Raw genomic sequence first — 25,789 nt, 5'->3', positions numbered from 1 at the left:
GAAGACACTCGAACTCAGGACGAAAGGGAGAAATGTGCTAAGACAAAGGCACATTTGGCAAACCCTCACCTTGATCAACTCCCGCCCGGAAACCTATGTCCTCACTGTGGAAGGATGTGTGGATCCAGAATTGGCCTCCACAGTCACTTACGGATTCACGTTTAAAACCGTGTTTATGGAAGACAATCTTACTCGGCGAGAGACGCCCAGAACTGTGAGCGCTCCGGCCTGCCAGCTAGCCAAAGCAGAGAAAGCTGTGGGGAGGGGGAGCGAAATGGGGTGGGTGCTTTGAAAACGTTGTATGGGGAACTGGCTTTGAAAAAAAAAAGAAACGGTTATTCATTGGTTCATTCATGAACTTGCCCCGCCATTCAGAAGATTTGGCAGGGGAAGCGGAGGGCAGAATAGGGCCTCGGCTCGGGCGCTGCATAACGATGACCAAAAATCTGTTTCCATCTTCTCGAAGCCAGGGGGTCTATTTCACCTTCATCTCTCTTGCAGTATTTCGAGACTACCCAAATGCCAAGAGAAAACAAAAAAATCCTGACCTGCGGTTCTAAAGAGAGAAGCAGCCTTTCCTACAAAGGAGCAGGCAGTTGCTAGGTTGCTCCCTAGACCCCCCAAGATAGATCAAGTTTCGGGTTTTCTTAGTGACTGGGCATGTGTGTTGGAATAAGACTTGGATTGTTCTTGAAGGCAAGCTGCCAGCCCATTTCCCTACACTATAGCCACCTTTTTGGCCGACAGAGGCTCTTTGCTTGTAGCAGCTGCCTACCAGGCAGAAATCCAACAGGACCAGCTTCCCCAACCCAGCGATGGGGCAAATCTGGATTTCCTGCATGGTGGGCTGTTTGCTTGTGTTTAAGAAGCAGCATCTGTTTCAGAGAAGTGGTGGTCTTTCCCTACAGGATGACCAGGCAGAGAAGCCAAAGCAGAAAATGAGGGTAAACAGATGCAATCAAAAGCTCCTGGACATTTTAAAGTATTTATGCTGAAGACAGAATTTTAATGGGTGCAGCTGGGAAGGCTGAGATACTATCTCCTGCAAGGCTATTGAAATATCCAATAATCTCTTCATTGGGTCCCTCTAGATTTGAAGACAGGGGTTTGGACTCATGGCCAAGGTAGACAAAATAAAAGTAAAAATAAATAAATAACAGTGCCCTCCAAGTGTTCTTATTTTCCAGGGACAGTCCTGGATTTATAGAAGCCATTCCGGTTTCTGATTTGATCAAAGAAGGTCCTGCTTTTCCTTAGGACGTCCCTATTTTCATTGGGGAAATGTTGGAGGGTATGGAGTTATGTGACCCCCAAGCCAAGGAGATAAGTAGCTATACAGTTGGACCTTGGAAGGCAAACAGAATCTGTTCCAGAAATTCGTTCAACCTCCAAAGCTCCTGCAGCCACTCGGAAGCCGTGGAAGCCCCATCAGATGTTCGGCTTCCAAAAGTAGTTCACAAATCAGAACAGTCACTTCTGGGTTTGTAGCATTTGGGAGCCAAAACATTCAAGAACTAAGCTGTTCGAAAACCAAGGTATGACTGTCCAGTGGTACCTCGGGTTACAGACGCTTCAGGTTACAGACACTTCAGGTTACAGACTCCACCACCTCAGAAATAGTACCTCGGGTTAAGAACTTTGCTTCAGGATGAGAACAGAAATCGCACGGTGGCGGTGCGGCGGCAGCGGGAGGCCCCATTAGCTAAAGTGGTCTTCAGGTTAAGAACAGTTTCAGGTTAAGAACGGACCTCCAGAACAAATTAAGTTCTTAACCCGATGTACCACTGTACATTCTTTGGAAGATGTCAGAAAGCAGCCTTGTATAGGGGTGTTTTTAAATTTTTAAAAATGTTTTATTTTGTTTTTATATATGTTGGAAGCCGCCCAGAGTGGGCAGGATATTATTATTATTGTTGTTGTTGTTGTTGTTAGTATCTATTTTCATCGAAGAAATGTTGGTGGGTTACCTTTAAGGCCAGCATTTGCTGGAATGATTGATGCACATACCACAAACTTAGGCATGTACGATTAAGGAGGCTTAAAGTGAGGGGGATAAATGCATTTCTCTCTTATCCTAGATTACATTTCAACCACCCAAAATTCAGAGGGTTCCACACATACACAAACCCTTTTCTATCTAGGCAACGAAGAGGCATGGTCCCGATCCAAGAATACATTCCTCCCAGACCGAACACTCTAGGAGCGTGTCGGTCAGGGTGGCCCAGGTAGAGTCTCCATGGCCACACAGAGAGGCCCAGACAGGCCCACTCCTGTCTAGTGTCACAACGAGGAAGCCATCTTGGACAAGCAAAATCATTCTGTCTCTCTCACTCGCAGCCAGTTTGCTAACAAGTGCTGAGGGTTTGAGGTCAGAGACTGAAGAGAGCAAGAAGCAGGACTTGGCTTTTATTGAAAGGGTATTAATAGATCTCCATGTTACGGTTTTGATTCCCCGTCAGGTCTGTTTTCCTTCCTCCGCTTAACGATGTAAAAGCAGGAGAATCTTAAAGAAAATCAATGACTATTCCATTCTGCATCTGATTATAATGTCAAATAGCTTTTAGGCGCTGTGCAACGAAGCCACCCGAAGTCGTTTTCGTTGGCTATGGCCCAAAAAGGAAGAGTTCGCAAGAAATATTAGAAGCAGATAAGTAACCTCCTGGGACAGCTATCAGAGCACATGTTGAACATGCAGAAGCACCCAAATTCGATCTCCTTTAGTAGAATTGGGAAAGATTCACTTCTGAAACACTAGAGTGTCAATACCAATCAGCATAGAACAGGGGCGGAGGACCTTTGGCCCTTCTGATATGGCTGAACTACAACTCCCAATAGCCCCAGTCAGCATGGCCAATGCCCGGGGATGGTGGGAGTTGTAGTTTAGCTTGGTGGCGGCCGCAAGGGTTTCCTGCAACCAGCATAGATGATACTAAGCCAGATGGACCAGTGAGCCAACCTGGACAGCTTCCTACAGGCCATGAAAAAGTGGAAAGTTGTTGTCCTTAAGGCTCTGGAGAAGAATGCAGCACAGGGGGAAGGCACAACTGTAGCTTGACTTCCCCCGTGCAATTCTCCTGGGCTTGCCGGTCAGAAGGTTAGTGGTTTGAATCCCTGCGACGGGGTGAGCTCCCGTTGCTCTGTCCCAGCTCCGGCCAACCTAGCAGTTCGAAAGCCCACCAGTGCAAGTTAGCCATTCCTCATAAGGCATCGTTTCCAGGCCTTCGACCATTTTGGTTGCCCTCCTCTACTTGTCATGCGTCATGGGACGCAGGTGACACTATCTTCCAAACCACTGAGCCTCTTGGGCCTGCTGGTCAGAAGGTTGGAGGTTCAAATCCCTGCAACGGGGTGAACTCCTGTTGCTTTGTCCCAGCTCCTGCCAACCTTCAACGGGGTGAACTCCTGTTGCTTTGTCCCAGCTCCTGCCAACCTAGCAGTTCGAAAGCCCACCAGTGCAAGTAGATAAATAGGTACTGCTGAGGTGGGAAGGTAAACGGCATTTCTGTGCGCTCTGGTTTCTGTCACGGTGTCCCATTGCACCAGAAGCGGTTTAGTCCTGCTGGCCACATGACCCGGAAAGCTGTCTGTGGACAAACGCCGGCTCCCTTGGCCTGAAAGCGAGATGAGTGCCACAACCCCATAGTCGCCTTTGACTGGATTTAACCATCCAGGGGTCCTTTACCTTTTACCTTTTGTCCAACCACCACTCGCAGGGCTCTTAGCCTTCTTCCCAGGGGGTTCTCTAGCTGAGAATTCCTCTGAGTCCAACCAGTCTGTGAGAACAGGTGATATCCCAAAGCCTACTTGGGACTGGGCATTGGGAGGAAGAAGAGGAAGGCAGCATAGATTTACAACAGGGGCTTGCGGGAGGTTGCGGCTCAGAGGCAGATGAGGGGGAAAGTTTGGAAATAATGGGAGAACCAAAGCAGCAGCTGGTTGACACGTTGTCACTAGAAAGCATTCCAGACCCTCCATCTCCCAGAAACTGGCGAGCCTTAAAAGTAGGAGAACAAAGAGCTCAAAGACAGAAGGCATATAGCAGCACCCAAAGAGGAGATGATGATGATGAATGAGGAAGTGGGAGAGATGGGTGTGTGTGTGGAGAGTCACACGGGACACCACCATTATCCAACAGGCTGCATTCTATAGCCTTTCTCTGTAAAGATTAAAATGAAAAAGGATGGTAGGAAACTCTTCCTTTTCTTTATACTTTCCTGGGCAACCAGCCAGGAGCCACTGACACTTGGAGATTGTGAAGATTGAACCTGAGACCTTCTGACCATGCCAACTGCAGCCAATGGACAAGGCAGAAAGGCACAGGGTTATGTGCAAAGTAGCCCCAAGTGTAACAACCCATTTCCAGCTTGTGCAATGGGCCTTCTCCCTCTCTCCTAGCCAACCCCTGCAAGATATTCTAAGGGGACCCCGAAAAAAACCCCTGGAGCAGAATTGGTGAGAAGGAGAGGCACATACAGGCAGGAAAGCTGGGAGGGACGTTCCATGGAAATTCTTAGACTGTTGGGACATGTGAGTTGGCTACCATCCATGATTCCCTTCCTGCCTTGTGCAGTTCTGCGCATTCAATAGCCTCATCTGAAGAAGTCACCAGATATGATGAGTTCTGGTTTCATGTAATGAACAGTGGGACTGCTGCTCTCTGAACCTGTTTGGCCTTTTGGCTCCGTTCTTTTCGTTTTTCCGAAAAAGAAAGAAAAGAAAGTAGTCCTTTTAAATGTGTTTGTGGGAGTGGGTGGTGGTGGTGGTTATTGGTTGGTTCTTGTTTGTATTATGTACTTTGTGGTTTTATTCTGTATTTTATGCTGCGAGCCACCCCGAGAGCTTTGGATGAAAAGCAATATACAACTTTAATAGATAATTATCATAACAATAGTCAACCTCATTTGCAGAAGAAGCTTTTTCAAAAGGATACGTTTGCAAAAAGGCCGTGCAATTGCCGATTGTTCCTTTCCCTACAGAACAGGCTGCGTTAAAAAACAAAAAAAAGCAGGAAAGCAGGAAAAATATGAACAGACCCACTCGAACTTACTTAATGGCTCTTTCAAATGACCTTCTGGAAAGATATTGACGAACGCTAATAATGACAGTCATAAAATGAGAAGCATTTGAAGTAGATTCAATTCCACCCCCCCTGGCAAACAGAGTATCAGGCTGCCCCCACACATTTGGCAATCAAACCAAACACCCCATCTTCTTGCTCTCGATGCTTCTCTGCCCACACTCTCATGCGCACAAATCAAACTACAGAGATTCCCTCAGGCAAATCAATCTGGCTGTATTTTATTCTCTGACTAGAAATACACCAATTCACTTTCCCCAGGTAAACATGCATTGTGGGAACAGTAACACATGAAATGATCCCAGCTCAGTGGCGGAGCAACTGCTTGGCATGGAGAACATCACAGGTTCAACCCCTGCTGTCCCCTGTTAGAAATCCTGGAGGGACACTTTGACCACAGGGGAGGAGAGAAAGCAGATTCACTGCATTTAAAGCCAGACCTACCAAAGCCTAGGGCTTGCAGATCAGAAGGTCGGAGGTTCGAATCCCCGTGACGGGGTGAGCTCCCGTTGCTTGGTCCCTGCTCCTGGCCACCTAGCAAAAGCACGTCAAGTGCAAGTAGATAAATAGGTACCACTCCGGCGGGAAGGTAAATGGCGTTTCCGTGCACTGCTCTGGTTTGCCAGAAGCAGCTTAGTCATGCTGGCCACATGACCTGGAAGCTGTACGCCGGCTCCCTCGGCCAGTAAAGTGAGATGAGCACTGCAACCCCAGAGTTGTCCACGACTGGACCTAACGGTCAGGGGTTCCTTTACCTTTACCTTACCAAAGCCACCGTTTCAGAAACAGAGTGATAACGGAAACATGGGCATCCTGCAAAATCTGTGGTTCCTCGAATTTAGCAATGCAGTTCTCTAGTCAAGTAATGTGTACAAAGAGGCAAATTGTGGGGTAAAGTGTGCAGACCAATGTATGCAACAACAAGCAAAAAACAAACATTAAATGAGAGGCAATTGCTTTGCAAAAATGGGTATCTGCTTCGGAAGGTGTCAATGGATCGACTCCTGGCGGAATGAATAGCACTGCAAATTGGTCTTCTGAAATGTTCACAGTCACCTTTGCTGATCTGCTAAGTTGGTGGAGACAGCACCAAACAAGATGGACCAGAGATCTGACTCAGTCTAAGGCTTAATAGCTCAGAATAAAGGAAGAAGATGAAATGCTTTTTTCATACATCGCCTCTCCCCACTGCACCACGCACCCGATCTGTGGCCTTTTTCTTTGCTGCCATCATTCCCCCTTCCCACTTTCTATCTGAATTATTTCAGTCCACCTACGCAGGGAAGAAATGTGTTGACTGGGTGCGCTCCATCAAAAGCTCTTCCCGCGCAACCGTCTCTGACGTCAGGATGAAAGTGCACCTGACTTTGAATGTGTATCTGAATCAAATGCGCAGAGAGCTGTACTTTTAAAATGCAAATTCTATCAGCTCCAAGGTGGAAGGGGCTGATAATTAATGGGATCAGAACAGGCATGGGTTGGGGTTGAGGGGGGATTTAAACCTCCCTTCCTTTGCAAAAGTCCTGAATCCATCTGCTGAAGCTGACTTTGGGGTGAAATAGTTATTATTAAACTAGCAAGGTTTAGTTGACTAATTAAGTCAGATGAATAAGTTAACAGTTGTACAGTTAGGGAATCTCTAAGACAGGCATAGGCAACCTCAGCCCTCCAGATGTTTTGGGACTGCAACTCCCATGATCCCTAGCTAACAGGACCAGTGATCAGGGATGATGGGAATTGTAGTCCCAAAACATCTGGAGGGCCGAGGTTGCCAACTTTATAATAATTATAAATGAGCCTCTTATAGATGTACCTTAAGTATGTGTACAAACTCAACGAAAAGTTATATTCGGTCTAATTTGAGACAAATGAACTCTCATCTCTCATCTCCTCAACTATGGGGTTGCGGCACACATCTCGCTTTCAGGCTGAGGGAGCCGGTGTTTGTCCACGAACAGCTTTCCGGGTCATGTGGCCAACAGGACAGAACCGCTTCTGGCGCAACGGAACACTGTGACGGAAACCAGAGCACACGGAAACTTCCTGCCGCAGCGGTACCTATTTATCTACTTGCACTGGTGTGCTTTCAAACTGCTAGGTTGGCAGGAGCTGGGATAAAGCAACAGGAGCTCACCCCATAGCACAGATTTGAACTGCCAATCTTCTGATTGGCAAGCCCAAGAGGCTCAGTGGTTTAGACCACAGCGCCACATATTATACAATACAATACTAGGGCTGGGCAATATTTGGTTTTCAGCATCACGATATATCACTAGCTAAACATCACGACAAACTGATGTCTGAAAGAAGGATGGAGTACTGTAGAGGAATGGGCTGGCTTCACTGTTTCCCCTTCACATTGCGATTTTTGCATAGCACACAAACACACACATCATGAATGGCGATATATTGCCAGGTCAAAAAATTATGAAACTGATATCACAATACGGACTTCAAACCGATTTTGGACGATTCATCGATATATCACACAGCCCTATACTATTCTATACTATACTATACTATACTATACTATACTATACTATACTGTACTGTACTGTACTGTACCGTACTATATTATACTGAAATGTTTAAATCCGGGGTCAGCAACCTTTTCAAGCCGTGGGCCAGTCCACCATCCCTCAGACCATGTGGTGGGCCGGATTATATTTTGAAAAAATAATAATTAACAAATTCCTATTGTTATGTACTGAAGTTCTCACCCTGGGCCAGGAGGGGGATACTGTAGGTAGTTTTCACTCAGGTCCACATATGCAAATAAGGAATTGAAAGTGACGTTCAGTGATTGGATAGTTACAGAAGGTTGTTACTGTTGCTTTGTAGTTGAGCTCTATATAAGCAGGTTGGCTGAACTCTTCAGCCCAGTTCTGTTCTGGGCCTGTGATTAAACAAGAGCTGTTTGAAGAATCGCTGTGTCGTCTGACATGTTCACCCACAACTTAACACATGTTGTTGTTGTTTAGTCGTTTAGTCGTGTCCGACTCTTCATGACCCCATGGACCAGTGCACGCCAGGCACTCCTGTCTTCCACTGCCTCCCGCAGTTTGGTCAATCTCATGCTAGTAGCTAGTATCCAGCCATCTCTGTCTTCCCCTTCTCCTTGTGCCCTCAATCTTTCCCATCAGGTTCTTTCCCAGGGAGTCTTCTCTTCTCATGAGGTGGCCAAAGTATTGGAGCCTCAGCTTCAGGATCTGTCCTTCCAGTGAGCACTCAGGGCTGATTTCCTTCAGAATGGATGCAGTCCATGGGACTCTCAAAAGTCTCCTCCAGCACCATAATTCAAAAGCATAAATTCTTCGGTGATCAGCCTTCTTTATGGTCCAGCTCTCACTTACATACATCACTACTGGGAAAACCATAGCTTGAACTATACGGACCTTTGTTGGCAAGGTGACGGACCTTTGTTGGCAAAGGATCTAGGAGTCTTGGTTGACCACAAACTTGACATGACCAACAGTGTGACGCGGCAGCTAAAAAAGCCAATGCAATTCTGGGCTGCATCAATAGGAGTATAGCATCTAGATCAAGGGAAGTAATAGTGCCACTGTATTCTGCTCTGGTCAGACCTCACCTGGAGTACTGTGTCCAGTTCTGGGCACCACAGTTCAAGAAGGACAATGACAAACTGGAACATGTCCAGAGGAGGGCAACCAAAATGGTCAAAGGTCTGGAAACGATGCCTTATGAGGAACGGCTAAGGGAGCTGGGCATGTTTAGCCTGGAGAAGAGGAGGTTAAGGGGTGATATGATAGCCATGTTCAAATATATAAAAGGATGTCACATAGAGGAGGGAGAAGGGTTGTTTTCTGCTGCTCCAGAGAAGCGGACACGGAGCAATGCATCCAAACTACAAGAAAGAAGATTCCACCTAAACATTAGGAAGAACTTCCTGACAGTAAGAGCTGTTTGACAGTGGAATTTGCTGCCAAGGAGTGTGGTGGAGTCTCCTTCTTTGGAGGTCTTTAAGCAGAGGCTTGACAACCATATGTCAGGAGTGCTCTGATGGTGTTTCCTGCTTGGCAGGGGGTTGGACTCGATGGCCCTTGTGGTCTCTTCCAACTCTATGATTCTATGATTCTATGTCTCTACTTTTTTTTTTAACTTAACACATATGCCCCACAAATAACCCAGAGATAAAAGGACACATCTACTCAGGTAAAGACACGCTGATTCCTGGACCATCCGCGGGCTGGATTGAGAAGGCGATTGGGCTGCATCCGGCCCCCGGGCCTTAGGTTGCCTACCCCTGGTTTAAATGTTTTTTTGATTGTCCTTGAATCTTCCTGCCACACTTGCCATCCTCTCCTGCCACACCAGTGGGGCAGGCCACTCCCTGAGAACCACTACTCTTGGCTTTGCGCTCAACAGTTTTACCGCCTTTACCTTCTTTAGAAGGTAATAGTGCATAAGTTATTCAAAAGGTAGTGAACATTCCCCATGGCTTCTGCAATAACTGTACCACCACAGATTCAATTCTGCACGTGTATGTGTTGGAATAAAGAGGGGCTGCCAAGGAAGAGGGCAGCAACCGCCCCCCACATTGCTAACACATATAAAAACTGCAGGTGCCAAGCGCTATCAAGGCCACATCTGCACCTATATCTAAAACATTAACACAACAATTTAAACAATGATGGCTCCCCACAAAGCATTCTGGGAGCTATAATTTGCTCAGGGAGCTGAGAGTCGTTAGGAGACCCCTATTTCACTCTTGGAGCTACAATTCCCTGAGCTGTTAAGCACCCAGTACATATCCCCAGGGAACCAATTCCCAGGGAATTGGAAAGGACAATTGCAACGATGTACATAAAGCGCTTCAAAGAGTAAAAGAAGAAAAGAGGATCTATAAATGCTGCGTGTTATTAAACAACCATGAGCAAATTGTTTAATATCTGTTTCTGGGACGCTTACTGCGGAATGAAAAAATATATCTCTTTACAATAGACAAATGAGCACTTCTTTTTTTTTTTTTAAAAAAAGGGGGGAATTGTTGAAGTTTTGAATTATGGCTTCTATTTTTATGCCAGAGTTGCAGTTAGTGCCAAAGAGCTAAACAGCCTGAATCAGAAGCAAATGAGAGGGCTGGAAAAACATTACTCATTCCTCTTTAGCTGCATTGTTCAAAGGGGAAACAGGAATTCCTTCTTGTTCCTTTCGCTGCTCCCCGTCTGACGCGGCACGATTCATGGTGTCAGAACTCATCTAAATTGTCTTCAGGATGTCAACAGTGATTAAGGTAACCTAGCCTTTAATCCTGCAATGTCCTTCTCAAAGGGGTTTCTCTAGTATCAAATGCTTACAGTGCCAGGGGGTTATGGCTAGTGCACTCACCCCTGGGGGGGTACCACATTGGCACATACCCCCCCCCCCCGCAGTGTGACCCCTCCATTTATGAGATATTAGCAGTACATCTTTAGAAATGGTTCTGCTCTTTTTAAAGAGATTGCCTTCTTTTTTTTTTATCTCATAAAGGTCCATTAAGTCCAGTCATGACCGACTCTGGGGTTGCTGCGCTCATCTCACTTTATTGGCCCAGGGAGCCGGCGTACAGCTTCCAGGTCATGTGGCCAGCATGACTGAGCCACTTCCGGCGAACCAGAGCAGCACGCGAAAATGCCATTTACCTTCCTGCCGGAGCAGTACCTATTTATCTACTTGCACTTCGTGCTTTTGAACTGCTAGGTTGGCAGGAGCAGGGACAGAGCAACGGGAGCTCAAACCATCATGGGGATTCGAACCGCCGACCTTCTGATCGGCAAGTCCTAGGCTCTGTAGTTTAACCCACAGCGCTGTTGCCCCAAACTGTGCAGCAGCTTACACATCTGTAAGCAAACTTTTGCTCAGAGTAAACCCAATGAAATGCATGGGCATGACTCACTTAGCCCCATTAACTTCAGTGCGTCTACTTCGAGTACAACTTAATTGGGTACCGCCTGTGATCAGTGACTGGGCAAAATCTGGTCTGTGGAAGTTCACCTCTTGCCCTACTGAGTACTAACAGGGAGAAGAAATAGAAGAATTGTGTCGCTGACATCTATTTATAACTTTCTCTTCAAGAAGATAATCTTCTGTTCTTTCTTTTTTTGTTACAGGCGCCACCAAAACGAACAAGATTATAAGGGTTCATACTGGTTAAAGGAGAGACCTGAAATTTGCAGTATTATAGGTGGTAACAGAATTAACTGGATATTTCCTAACAATACGACTATTTGGACTAATATAACAATAACTGCTGGTGTGGTATAGTGTTGAGGGTTTTGGACTGTGATCAGGGTTCAAGTCCCCACTCAGCCACAAAGCACACCAGTCATTGCCTCTAAGCCCAGCCTACCTCATGGGCTAGTTGCGGGAATCAAAATGATTCCACAGCACCACCCGCGTCATCCGCGGGGGGGGGGGGACCATGTAAATAATAAAATAAACATTTTTTTTTGTCGTCCCCCCTTTCCTCCTTCTTTCCCTTCTCTCCTCTGCTCTTGCTAATGAATCTTTATTCTCTAATGTGCTAATGAATTTTCACTGTCAGATGGCTGATGAATTTCCTTACTTGCAGATGGTGGTGTGATGATTAATTTTATGCTCCTACAGTATATTAGCTTATACGTACCAAGTACTTATTTAACTATTTAATTTACAGTTTTGTTTCAGTCCCCTTTAAGTGAGTGAGCAGAACTAGTTCTCTGAAAGGAAACGCTCCCAAAAAACAACACATATTGGGCCCCCATAAACAGATTAAGGAAGCTGAGTCCTAACTAGAAGGGAAAAAGATGGGGAAATCTAGGAATATGAATCTTACATGGTAATACAGGGATAGGGAATATGTTTCAGCCTGAGGGCCACAAGGAAATAAGCATTCTCAGAGTTCAAATACACATTTCAGCCAGGCGAAAGAACTTGGGGGACAATGAAGGGTCAGTGAAGGCAGTGGCTGGGGAGAATTCCAGGGCCAGACAGTGTCTTGGGGGCCACCTTTGGGCCCTTGGTCTGAGGTTCCCTGCACCTGTAGTCTTCAGGAATTGCAGACCTTTAAGAGATATGTGGGGGACGCGGGTGGCACTGTGGGTTAAACCACAGAGCCTAGGACTTGCCAATCAGAAGGTCGGCGGTTCGAATCCCCGCAACGGGGTGAGCTCCTGTTGCTCGGTCCCTGCTCCTGCCCACCTAGCAGTTCGAAAGCACGTCAAAGCACAAGTAGATCAATAGGTACCACTCCGGCGGGAAGGTAAACAGCGTTTCCGTGTGCCGTTCTGGTTCGCCAGAATCGGCTTAGTCATGCTGGCCACATGACCCGGAAGCTGTATGCCGGCTCCCTTGGCCAACAAAGCGAGATGAGCGCCGCAACCCCAGAGTCGTCCGTGACTGGACCTAATGGTCAGGGGTCCCTTTACCTTTTAAGAGATATGTGGGCATATAGAGAAAATGTGGGACAAGGCGGGAAAGAAATCTTAAACAAGGATCACAGTAGAAGAAAAGACAATGAATGGACAGGCAAAAAGGAGAAAAGATCAAAGTTAGAAGGAGGAGGAACCTAGAATTTCCACAATAAAATACAAATGTAAAATAGCAGATGAAAGCAGTCTGTCACCCCTGTACAACAAATCCACTTTTATAGAACAAAATGGGACGTTTGCAGTTAGGAAAGTGATGGGGAAATCCACTGAAAAGCATTGGGCTGAATGAATGATTGATGGTACGACCTGAGGGCAAATCAGGATGGATGCGCCTTGTCATATAATTTGCCTCTAAACAGATCGGAATGAATGTTCAGGAAAGACCGGATGTGGTCCAATTGCCCTGCAAGCGTTGTACAAGCAAATCTGGATGGATGCTCATGTCAGCTGGAGGAGCCCTTAATGGTAGCACAGCACAGAGAGGCTGTGTTACCCCTAGGAATGCATTTGTTTCTTTAAAATGGATTGTGAGGATTACGAACCTCCGAGAGCAAAAGGGTCTTCTGCGGTTATTCAACTGCTCGGCAGAATCTATTTGCTGGAGAACAGCCTGCGGTGGCTTATGAAACTTTCCCCTCAATATGCTGCCCACATATTTTACAAAACACTTTTGAATTGTTGTGCGGCGCTAAGTCAATTCCTTTCAGCCAGGCTTCCCCTCCCTCCTAACTGCTTTGCTGACTCATGTGGCTGAATGTTAGCACAAAGTAAGTGTAGAAAAATAAATAAGAGAGTGATCAAAATGCAAACATGCGGAGGCACTCCCCCCTTTTTTAAATTGCCACCATGAAACATGAATAAACAACCATAAACCTGCCATAAAGCTTGGAGCTGCTCCCTTTTGAAGAAAGGTTACAAATTTGAGGCTTTTTGTTTGTTGAGAGAAAGGGCAAGTATCCCATGTGGGGAGAACACTGTTGAACTGGGTTCCAGCTTGCAGGCTTCCCATAGGCTGGGTTGCATCCTGCGAGAATAGATCCTGGCTGATGAGCCTTCGACTTGGTCTAGAGTCTAGACCATGGGTAGGCAAACTAAGGCCTGGGGGCCGGATCCAGCCCAATCGCCTTCTAAATCTGGCCTGCGGATGGTCCAGGAATCAGCGTGTTTTTACATGAGTAGAATGTGTCCTTTTATTTAAAATGCACCTCTGGGTTATTTGTGGGGCCTTCCTGGTATTTTCACATGAGTAGAATGTGTGCTTTTATTTAAAATGCATCTCTGGGTTATTTGTGGGGCATAGGAATTCGTTCATTCCCCCCCCTTTCAAAATATAGTCCGGCCCACCACAAGATCTGAGGGACAGTGGACTGGCCCCCTGCTGAAAAAAATTGCTGACCCCTGGTCTAGACTCTTCACTTCCCTCCCAGGACTAACAACTGACTTCGGAGAGATTTCCAACGGCAACACAGTTTGTGTGACGGGGTTTAGAGGGAGAGCATTAACACCCACTCCTCTGTAGGCTGCAGTCCTGATTAAATGCCCTAGTAACAAAAATTATTATTATTATTATTATTATTATTATTATTATTATTATTATTATTATTATTATTATTATTATTTATATACCACCCTATACCCAGGGGTCTCAGGGCGGTTCACAGAATAAAATCAAGATATAAAACCACAAAATACCTAATAAAAATAAAAACAACAATCCAATAGCACACCTCCCTCACAAACAAAAAAACACATTTTAAAATGGCATAGGATGTAAATCGGATCAACGAAAGGCTTCCTTAAAAAGGAACATTTTTGCCTGGCGCCTAAAGGTGTGTAATGAAGGCACCATGTGAACTTCCCTGGGGAGAGCATTCCACAGACGGGGAGCCACTGCAGAGAAGGCCCCGTTCTCATGTTGCCACCCTCTGGACCTCTCAAGGAGGAGGCACACGAAGGAGGGACTCAGAAGATGATCTCAGGGTCTGGGTAGGTTCATATGGAAAGAGGCGGTCCTTGAGGTATTGCTGTCCTGAGCCCTTTAAGGCTTTATAAGTCAAAACCAGTGCTTTGAATTGGGCCCGGAAGCTAATTGGTAGCCAGCGCAGTCGGACCAGGATTGGTGTAATATGCTCAAACCGTCTTGCTCCAGTGAGCAACCTGGCCGCTGAATTTTGCACCAGTTGAAGTTTCCGAACCATCTTCAGAGGCAGATACATTAAATAGGTAAAGGTAAAGGTACCCCTGACCATTAGGCCCAGTCGTGTCTGACTCTGGGGTTGCGGCGCTCATCTCGCTCTATGGGCTGAGGGAGCCGGTGTTTGTCTGCAGACAGCTTCCGGGTCATGTGGCCAGCATGACTAAGCCGCTACTGGCGAACCAGAGCAGCACATGGAAACACCGTTTACCTTCCCGCCGGAGCGGGTACCTATTTATCTACTTGCACTTTGACATGTTTTCAAACTGCTAGGTTGGCATGAGCAGGGAACGAGCAACAGGAGCTCACCCCGTCGTGGGGATTCGAACCGCCGACTTTCTGATCAGCAATTCCTACGCTCTGTGGTTTAACCCACAGCGCCACCCGCGTCCCTTATACATTAAATACAAACATACAAATACACACGTCACCCCCTATATTTCTCACATACAAGAGAAAGGTATTTGTACAAAAGAAGCTCTGGTGAGGAAAATACTCTGTGGAGGGTAGGATCTTCAAAACTGGACTGAGCAACACATTTCTCCAGAAATGTCTGGGAGAACAATTGCAAACATTGCTAGGACCACTGATGTGCAAGGATGGGGGGGGGGCAGAGCTCAAATTAAGATTGTATTTTTGAAGGCGAACCAACCTAATTTGCACTTTCCTAGAAGAACACACAAACTTGAACTCAACTTTCCAAGTTGCACTTCTCTGAATTTCATAGGGCTGTTCTCCAGCCAAGTAATGTGCATATATGTGTGTTGGGAGGGGGAAGGTGTAGAAAAAATAGATAAGTTGGGGAGAAAAACATACAAAAAATACAGGATGTGTATTCTGTGGCACCTGTAAAAGGGCGACTGAAGTGATCAGGTCAGTGCGTCTGGCTGCTAACCAGAAGGTTGGTGGTTCAAGCCCACCCAGGCTTATCAAAAAATAGATAAGTTGGGGAGAAGAAAAACATACAAAAATACAGGATGGGCGGGTGGCACTGTGGGTTAAACCACAGAGCCTAGGACTTGCCAATCAGAAGGTCGGCGGTTCGAATCCCCGCGACGGGGTGAGCTCCCGTTGCTCGGTCCCTGCTCCTGCCAACCTAGCAGTTCGAAAGCATGTCAAAGTGCAAGTAGATAAATAGGTACTGCGCCAGCAGGAACGTAAACGGCGTTTCCGTGCGCTGCTCTGGTTCGCCAGAAGCGGCTTAGTCATGCTGGCCACATGACCCAGAAGCTGTACACCGGCAACCTCGGCCAATAAAGCGAGATGAGCGCCGCAACCCCAGAATCAGCCACGACTGGACCTAATGGTCAGGGGTCCCTTTACCTTTACCTATTCTGTGGCACCTGTAAAAGGGCGAGTGAAGGTATCAGGTCAATGTGTCTGGCTCCTAACCAGAAGGTTGGTGGTTCAAGTCCACCAAGGCTTATCACCCTTCCAGCTCTATAATTCTATGATTCTACAGTTCATACAGAAGAGGGTGATAAACCACTGTCTGTGCCGATGTTCCTGAACACCAGCTCCCATTAAGACCCAGCCAGCAGGGCCAGTTTTTAGCTAGGATGGGTGTTGGAAGGACAGGGGTTCGCCACCCCTCTACTAGAATTGCTGGATTCACAGACTCACAGAATTGTAGAGTGATTCTGGCCATCTAGTCCAACCCCCTGCAATGAAGGAATCTTTGGCCAAAACGTGGGACTCGAATCCACAACCCTGTGTTGAAGAGTGGAATGCTCTACCAACTGAGCTACCCCCAGCTGGATTGTCACCCCCCCAAAAAAAAACCCTTTGCAGCTCGCAAACAAGATGCCAAAATGGAGTGGAATTTAACTAAGCACTTTTTAAATTTATCCCAATAACTTAAACATAGCTCTAGAGGGACACGCCATCCCAGGAAAGGAAATTCTTACACATGGGGAGGGAAATTCGGTAAAGAAAAGCCGCAAGTGTCCGTTCTGCGTAAGAGAAAGACATAATTCGAAACTGGTTTCAATTACAACCCCCCCATTAAAAAAAAGGGACGATGAGAATGCTGGTCATAAAGCATGTTAAACGGTTTAAAGAAAAATGATTTCTTAGGCATTGCAAATTAGATAATAAAAAGCACTGGACAAAACAAATAAATTATGCCGTGGCTTTAGAGCCTTAGTTATGATAATAAATAACGTATAAATCCGATACTGTGTTTACTGGCAACGTTTTTCTTCCCTTCCCCCTCGCCCTCTGATCAAGATGAGATGATCCCTCATGTAATTTAATCACCGTCATCATCATCGCCGTTTTCCGTGCCAGAAGGAAAGAGACAAAAATTGCTCGGAAGGCTGAGGCTGACAATGGACAGAATCCTGGGACAAGGCAGATAATGGGTTGAGACAACTCTGCTGCTGTGTGCAGACTCTGTCTAGGCTTCCAGCTGTCAGGCTGTCACAGGCTTCATGCCCATGGACTTTGGCTGAAGTTCTCCCAAACCCCTGTGTGTGTAGGTAAGGGGTGGCGGCGGTGGGTGGCAGGGCACGGGGCCAGGATGAAGCCATTCCAGCTCCGAGATGCGATGCAGCTGAAACGCTAATTACATGCAAGCTCTCCCCGACTTACGCAGCAATTTTGTAATTTGAGCACCGGGTTTCGTAAGGGCAGGAGAAGCGCCGTAACATAAGGCTTCTCCTCCCTCTCTTGTGCCTGCGCGCGCACACACACAAACACACACACACACATGCACACACAAACACACACACACACATACACACACACACACACACAAAAACCGTAAGCTCTTTTCAGATACCACGCTTCACACTTTGCCGGGACAGCGTGGGTGTCGCCGGGTTAGCAAATACGCAAAGCGTATCATGATATATGCAACGGTTGCCTAAGCATCTCTTAGCCACGCTTTAGCAGAGGCAAGAGACAATTTTAAAACAAGAGACACATGCCAATCGAAAGCGGAGCTGGATGGGGTCAGGCCTGGCTCTCCACCCTTGAAACACTTTGCTGTCATTTTCCTGGGTGGAATCAAGAACCTCCACGTGCAAAATCTGCATTAGGTAGAGCCAAGCTACATAGTAAGTGCTTGCTTTTAAAAGAGTGCTTACAGGAAAAGTGCCCTAGGAAAAGTAGCTATATGGGATAGCAGACTCTCCAAATGTCCCTATCTTCCAGGAACAGTCCCAGATTTACAGAAGCTGTCCCGGTTTCTGATTTGATCCCGGAATGTCCTGCTTTTCCTTAGGACGTCTCTATCTTCATTGGAGAACTGTTGGAAGTTATGGAGTTACGTGACCCCCCCAAGCCAAGGTGATAAGTAACTATCCCCCATCGTTCTACCCGGACACTGAGGTCCAGCTCCAAGGGCCTTCTGGTGGTTCCTTCGCTGCAAGAAGCCAAGTTACAGGGAACCAGGCAGAGGGCCTTCTCGGTGGTGGCGCCCGCCCTGTGGAACGCCCTCCCACCAGATGTCAAAGAGAACAACAACTACCAGACTTTTAGAAGACATCTGAAGGCAGCCCTGTTTAGGGAAGCTTTTAATGTTTGATGCATTACTGTATTTTAATATTTTGTTCGAAGCTGCCCAGAGTGGCTGGGGAAGCCCAGCCAGATGGGCGGGGTATAAATAATAAATTATTATATTATTATTATTATACGTCCTTTGGAAGACTTCAGAAGGCAGCCTTGTATAGGGAAGTTTTTTAAAAAAATGTTTAATGTTTTATTATGTTTTTATATATGTTGGAAGCTGCCCAGAGTGGCTGGGGCAACCCAGTCAGACGGGTGGGGTATAAATAATAGAATTATTATTATTAAAAAGTATGTCTCTATTTTCATCGGAGAAATGTTGGAGGGTTTGGGATTCTCTGTCTGTTCCTTGCCACTCTCCTCAGCCCATTCCTGCCAGGTCAGAACCCCTCACTGATCCTGCTCTGTTCTGGGACAGAAATAACGCCTCTTGGTTGCCTAGAAGAATGAGTAGGTGTGTGTGTAAAAAGCTGTATTTTGCATGGCTGGAATGCAGCCTCCCTGTACAAAGTCATCCATCCCCCCCCCCATAGCTGCTGGCAAGGAATATTGCAGGTGATGCAGGTGAGCTAGGAGAAGTAGGAGCCCAGGTGTTTCTGGCAGGAGACAGACGCCGCCTTGAACCTGGCACTCTCGTGAAAGTGTCAGGGATGTGATGATGCAGTTTTATGTGGTGGGTGCCTTTCCAGAGGTTTGATATGGGGCAACAGCTTTCTTAGGCTCAGGCAAGCAAACTCCACAAGCCAAGGTGACCTTTGGAGGTCGAGGTCTCTAGGCCACTCCATCAGAAGAAGAGTCTGGATTTGATATCCCGCTTTATCACTCCCCTTCAGGAGTCTCAAAGCGGCTAACATTCTCCTTTCCCTTCCTCCCCCACAACAAACACTCTGTGAGGTGAGTGAGGCAGAGAGACTTCAGAGAAGTGTGACTAGCCCAAGGTCACCCAGCAGCTGCATGTGGAGGAGCGGAGACGCGAACCCAGTTCACCAGATTACGAGTCCACCACTCTTAACCACTACACCACACTGGCCCCAGTTGGTGGAACTACCTGCCAAGGCATCTAGCTGAGAGACTGTCTAGCTGCCGCCTCTGCATTCACTGCTGTGGTAGTGGTGTTTTGTAGTGGCATAGTGGGGGGGGGAGCATGGGGGCCATGGCTCAGGGCACAAACTTCTGATGGGGCACAACCAGGTGCACCCACGCAGGTGCCGGCTTCCATGAGTATCCTCACCCTTCCCTGGCAAACGGTGAGAGGGTGCAGACAGAGGGACACAGGCGAGGGGCAACCCCAGTGTGGCCTGGCCCATGCTCCTCTCCCTGTTAGGATATTTCCATTCCACCTTAAAAGGGAGCAGGCTTTGTGAGTCACAGAGTCTGCGTATTTCCTGTTCACAGGATGCTTCTGTTGTGTCTATGCTTTCGTTTCTCTCTGTGCCTGAGCAGACCGAAGCAGGCAGTCATGTTTTTTCTTTGTTCTGACCAACGCTGAACAAACTTCTAAATAATACTCTACTGCATGCAACTTTCGCTGTGCGAATTCTGCTGATAGAGCGTGCATCAGCTCTGGAATGTCACAAGCTATTTTCTGGAGCTCGTGTCGCTAATTGCTGATACTGCGTTTCTACGGGAGGTTGATGGATCGTCCGGAGGCGACGTGGGGGCCATGATGGGCCATATCTCCCTGGCAGTATCCCAACACTCCCTGGGCGTCAGGGAGATTTGCCTGCCAAGGACCACGTCGGCCAGCCAGACTCTCCCCTGCCCACAGGCAGGCAGGCAGTGCAGCTTGGTCCCACATGGCTCAGGTGCAGGGGTGTTTAGGTAGCATCGGCGGGTTGTCTGCCCCGGGCTCCAGCAACCCACGCTACGCCACTTGTGTTTCACACGCTACTGCCTTGGTAGATGACCCTGCAGAGGCATCACGGCTTCCGAGGGTGGGCCAACTCACACTCCTTGCTCTGGGCCACAGAGTGATGCATGATGGGGATGAGGGGTTTCAATATCTGTGTGATTGGGTGTTGCTGGCACAACGCCTATTTGTTCCAGCTGTTGTCCTGGAGCATGTGCTGTGTGCTTGGGTCCCTGATTGGCTGCCCTGAGGTGGGCGGGGCCGGTGGGCCTGCCGGGAGCCGTGCGTGTGGATTGTGTGGTGCGGCAGAATTGCTGGACTTGGGTGCAAGTTCTGCGGCACTTGTAGCTCCTTGGATGCTGTGGATTTTGCACTGGGGGATCTATCTCCCTGCTTTGGGCTCCTCTGTAAATGAACAAACTGCAATCCATGCTGCCTTTCTGCCAAAGCACTCAAGGCCGTGTGCAATTTCAGATAATGGCTTCTAGTCTGAGAGACACGATGTAAAAGTGTGGGTGGCTGGGAAGGAACGGGAAGAGAAGAGGAAATTAAGCGAAAGGCGGGTGCCACATCTTTCATGCGCTTACATAACAAAGGCATGTCATGGTCAGGAGTAACATTCAGCGCTGGGAGTCAATTCTAGGGCAGGAAGAGTCAAATGGCAGGTGGGCTCAACCAGGTTTGTCCTGCCATTTGTTTTGGAGTTTTGGTTGCCATGGAGTGCTTTGGGGAAAGGACGATTTGTTGTTGTTGAAAAGAAATATGAGAGAGAGAGAGAGAGAGAGAGAGAGAGAGAGAGAGAGAGAGCACTAGCTTGTGCCTGAGAAGCTGCTAAAGAGCCACAATATGGATAGTCACATTTTCCTCAAGGATGCCTTTGAAAACAATGTTGGGTCATGATCCTGCCCTGTTCCCAGGGGCATCCTGTGCCAGGAACGCAATGCGGCTTAGCCATCATGAAGCGGTGGCAAGGTTTTTCGTTGAAGGGAAAGAAGAAAAGTCCTTTTAGAGGCCATCCAAAAAACAGAGGTCCTTAAAATTTGTCCACTCTGGGCATTAATGGGTCAGAAAAGCCCCACTGGATCCAGCCCATCTAGTCCAGCACACAGCAGCCAACCTGATGACTCCTGGAAGCTCACAGACATGACGTGAAGCAACAGGAATTCTCAACAACTGGTATTCAGAGGCGTTCTGACAGTGCAACATAGCCACCCCAGCTAGTAGCCGTTGATAGCATTAGCCTCCACGAATTTGCCTAAAACTCTTTTAAAGCCATCCGAGTTGGGAGCCATCACTAGTTCTTGAGGGAGTGAATTCCATGCAATGTGTGAAGAGATCCTGTCCCGAATCTTCCAATATCCAGCTTCGTTAGTACACCCCTAGTTCTCCTATTAGGAGAGTACAGTCATACCTTGGTTCTCAAACTGAATCTGTTCCAGAAGTCCGTCCGAATTCCGAAAATGTTCGGAAACCAAGGCGCGGCTTCTGATTGGCTGCAGGAGCTTCCTGCACTCAATTGGAAGCCGCAGAAGCCGCGTCGGACGTTCGGCTTCCAAAAATAGTTCGCAAACTGGAACAGTCACTTCAGAGTTTGAGGCGTTCGGGAGCCAAAATGTTTGAGAACTGAGCTTTTCAAAAACCAAGGCATGACTGTAGGAGAAAAGGACCTCCTTTCTCCACACAGTGCAGACAATTTTCCAGGGGAGGGGGCATTTTTGCCACACCCAAAACCTTACGAAATCCGGCACGGCTGAATACAGTGGTACCTCGGGTTAAGTACCGTATTTTTCACTCTATAAGACGCACCAGACCACAAGACGCACCTAGTTTTTGAAGGAGGAAAACAAGTAAAAAAATATTCTGAATCTCAGAAGCCAGAACAGCAAGAGGGATCGCTGCGCAGTGAAAGCAGCAATCCCTCTTGCTGTTCTGGCTTCTGGGATAGCTGCGCAGCCTGCATTCGCTCCATAAGACGCACACACATTTCACCTTACTTTTTAGGAGGGAAAAAGTGAGTCTTATAGAGCAAAAAATACGGTACTTAATTCGTTCCGGAGGTCCGTTCTTAACCTGAAACGGTACTTAACCTGAAGCACCACTTTAGCTAATTGGGGCCTCCTGCTGCCGCCGGAGCATGATTTCTGTTCTCATCCTGAAGCAAAGTTCTTAACCTGAAGCACTATTTCTGGGTTAGCAGAGTCTGTAACCTGAAGCGTATGTAACCTGAGGTACCACTGTACTTCAGCCTGACACCAAAGAAGACTTAAGATGCACAAAAGGAGCTATGCTCTTGAGAAGCCTGCACGTGCGGGTCTTGTATCCTCAAGTCACTTGGGAGGCTCTTAGGCTAATCCACCTCTGACCTCGCAGGCTAAAAGCCTCCAGCATCTGACAGAGGAATGCTGCTCTCAGTCTCTCAGCCTATGGGCTCCTACATATTGAGCATTCCTCTGGATTTGCTTGCACAAAGTTTCTGTGCAAGTTAGATTATATCCGGTCTTCCCTGAGCATTCATTTCTGACCTGCTTACAGGGCAGTTGGACGACAAGCACAGTGCCGGGTTTACGTATAAGCTAAACAAATTATAACTTAGGGCCCCACTCTCTTGGGGGCCCCCAAAAATTAAAGGGAAAAAAACCTGGATGTACAGTTCCAAAATATAAGATGAAAAACAAATAAAATAAAAATAAAATAAAACCTACATACAGCAACAGTGTTTTGTGTTGTGTAGGCTCCTATTTGTTATGTGCAAATGGCTTTAGATACCTATTAGATCCATAAATTACCGAATAATAATAATAATAATAATAATAATAATAATAATAATAATAATAAATTTTATTTATACCCCGCCCTCGCTAGCCAGAGCTGGGCTCAGGGCAGCTAGCACCATTAAAATTACAGTAAAAACATAACAACAACGATAACAACAACAACAACAACAACAGCAATAACAACAATAATAACCAATTTAAAATACAGGTTAAAATGCAATTTAAAATGTATCCTCATTTTAAAAGTAGCCCATTGATCAAGACCATAAGGGGAGGGAAACATAAGGGTCAGAATGAGTCCAAACCAAAGGCCAGGCTGAACAGCTGTGTCTTGCAGGCCCTGCGGAAAGTTATAGCATATATTCAACACAAAAAACAGTGACAATTTGCTGTTGACAAAGGACAGCTGGACATATAAAGGGCCCCATTACCTTCAGTAGCTGAGGGCCTCATCAAACCTAAATCCGGCCCTGGACAAGTATCATTCACCCCGACTTGTTTGAAGGGTGCCTACAGAACTTCCCATTAACGTTTCATTCATCCCAACAATTTTGGGTGCGTTTTCCTTGCCACTTTCCAAACCACGAAAAGTTTTATTGTGCAGATTTGATGACATAACGCTTGAATCCACTTTACCTCTCCAAACCTGTGTTCCTGAACCCCTCCCTCCCTCCTAGTGACTCTGCCACGGTATTTCTGGCTCTTACTCCAGAAACCAGCTCCCAAGGATCTTTTTGTCCCTTTTTTCTGTTTTTGCCTTCAAGCAGTGACTGACAGGATAACAATCAAACATTCCCAGAAACCCGTGTATTGTACTGAGTATAGTAAAGACGTGGGCGAGCAGAGAGGAGAGTAAAAAACCTGCTCTCAGAGAAGCTTGCTGTGTGGTGGCAAATGAATAACAAACCGTTAGCAAAACCATTACTTTATTTTATTTTGATGAAGGAAGAGTAAAACGATTCAACAACATTTGCTGCTCCAGACTAAATAAACACTTAAGGGTCAAACCGGACATGACGTTAAATAATAATAATTATCATCATCATCATCTTTAATTTAATTTATATACTGCCCTATCCCCGGAGGTCTCAGGGCGGTTCATGGGGGGAAAAGCAAAATATAAAACTACAAAATATATAATCAAAATGAAAACGACAACCCAATAACCCCCTTCTCTGAAAAAAAACCTATTTTAAAAAGGCATAGGGTATCAATCAAATCAACCAAAGGCCTAGTTAAAAAGGAATTTTGCCTGGCACCTAAAGGTGTGTAATGAAGGCACCAGGTGAACTTCCCCACGGGAGAGCATTCCACAGATAGGGAGCCACTGCAGAGAAGGCTCCGTTCTCGTGTTGCCACCCTCCCGACATCTCGAGGAGGAGGCACATGAAGGGCTTCAGAGCCATTTAAGGCTTTATAGGTCTAAACCAGCACTTTGAATTGGGCCCGGAAACTAATTGGTAGTCAGTGCAGTCGGACCAGGATCGGTGTAATATACTCAAACCGTCTTGCTTTGGTGAGCAACCTGGCCGCTGAATTCTGCACTAACTGAAGTTTCCGAACCATTTTCAGAGGCAGCCTCACATATAACGCATTGCAATAATCTAGCCTTGAGGTTACTAGAGCATAGACAATACTTAGGCTATTCCTGTCCAGATAGGGGTGTAGCTGGGCCACCAGCTGAAGCTTATGGAAGCACTCCGGGGCACTGAGGCCACCTGAGCCTCGCGTGACAGCAAAGGATCCAAGAGGACCCCCAAGCTACGAACCAGCTCCTTCAGAGGAACTGTAGCCCCATCAAATGGAGGCAACCGCCCACCCATCTGGTCTAGGGAACCACCCACTAACTGCCTCTATCTGGATTGAGTTTCAGTCTGTTGGCTCTCATCCAGTCCATTACCGAGGCAAGACACTGGTCCAGCACTTCCACTGCCTCATCTGCATACGTAAAGAAGAAATAGAGCTGAGTGTCATCAGCATACTGCTGACAACGTACTCTGAACCTCCGGATAACCCCATCCATCACTTTCATGTAGATGTTAAGCAACGTGGGGAACAGGATTGAGCCCTGTGGAACCCCACATTGAAGGTCTGACAGGGCTGAAAAGCATTCCCCAAGCAACACCCTCTGGGAACCACCATCCAAGTAGGACTGGAACCACCGCAAAGCGGTGTCACCCACCCATAGTTCAGAGAGCTACTTCAGAAGGACACTATGGTTAATTGCATTGAAAGCCTCTGAGAGGTTGAGGAGAATTAACAGGGACATGTTTCCCTTGTCTCTCTCTTGACAGAGGTCATCACACAGGGTGAGCAAAGCAGTTTCTGTGCCAAAACTTGGCCTAAACCCCGAATGAAATGGATCCAGAAACTCAGTTTCTCCCAAAGGCGCCTAGATCTGGTCTGCGACCATTTGCTCCAGAACCATGCCCAGGAAAGGGAGATTAGCAACTGGCCAGTAGTTAGTTAGGTTTTCCGAATCCAGGGAAGGTTTCTTAAGGAGTGGTTTTACCACTGCCTCTGTCAAACAGGCAGGGACCACCCCCTCTTGTAAAGAGGCATTGAACACCCCCCTGACCCAGCCAGCTGTTCCCCCCTGCTGGTTTTTATCAGCCAAGAGGGGTAAGGGTCCAGGGTGCAAGCAGTTGTCCTGACTGATCCAAGCCCCTTGTCCACATCCTTGAGCATTTAACAGGCAAGATTTAAGATATGCAAAGATCAATTATTAAATGGGGTTGTAGCAGGCAGAGAGGTCCTGCGGAGGTCCTAAGGAAAAGTGTGCCTGGTGGCTGTATTGGGAGGCAATCTCCCATTGGCACCATGCTAGGTAAAGATAAAGGAAACCCTGACCATTAGGTCCAGTCATTGCTGACTCTGGGGTGGCGGCGCTCATCTCGCTTTATTGGCCGAGGGAGCCGGCGTACAGCTTCCGGGTCATGTGGCCAGCATGACTAAGCCACTTCTGGCGAACCAGAG

General features: G+C 47.0%; 1 protein-coding gene across 1 annotated transcript in view; it reads right to left on the bottom strand.

Moving 5' to 3' along the window:
• The window catches only part of TNFAIP8L3 (TNF alpha induced protein 8 like 3), a 55,452-nt gene that overhangs the window by 21,128 nt on the left and 8,535 nt on the right, over positions 1–25,789 (bottom strand). The window lies entirely within an intron of this gene.

The sequence above is a fragment of the Podarcis melisellensis genome (assembly GCF_964234715.1).
Source record: "Podarcis melisellensis genome assembly, chromosome: 14".
NCBI lineage: Eukaryota > Metazoa > Chordata > Lepidosauria > Squamata > Lacertidae > Podarcis > Podarcis melisellensis.
The sequence above is the reverse complement of the archived record's forward strand: the minus strand, read 5'-3'. Positions and strand labels throughout refer to the sequence as shown.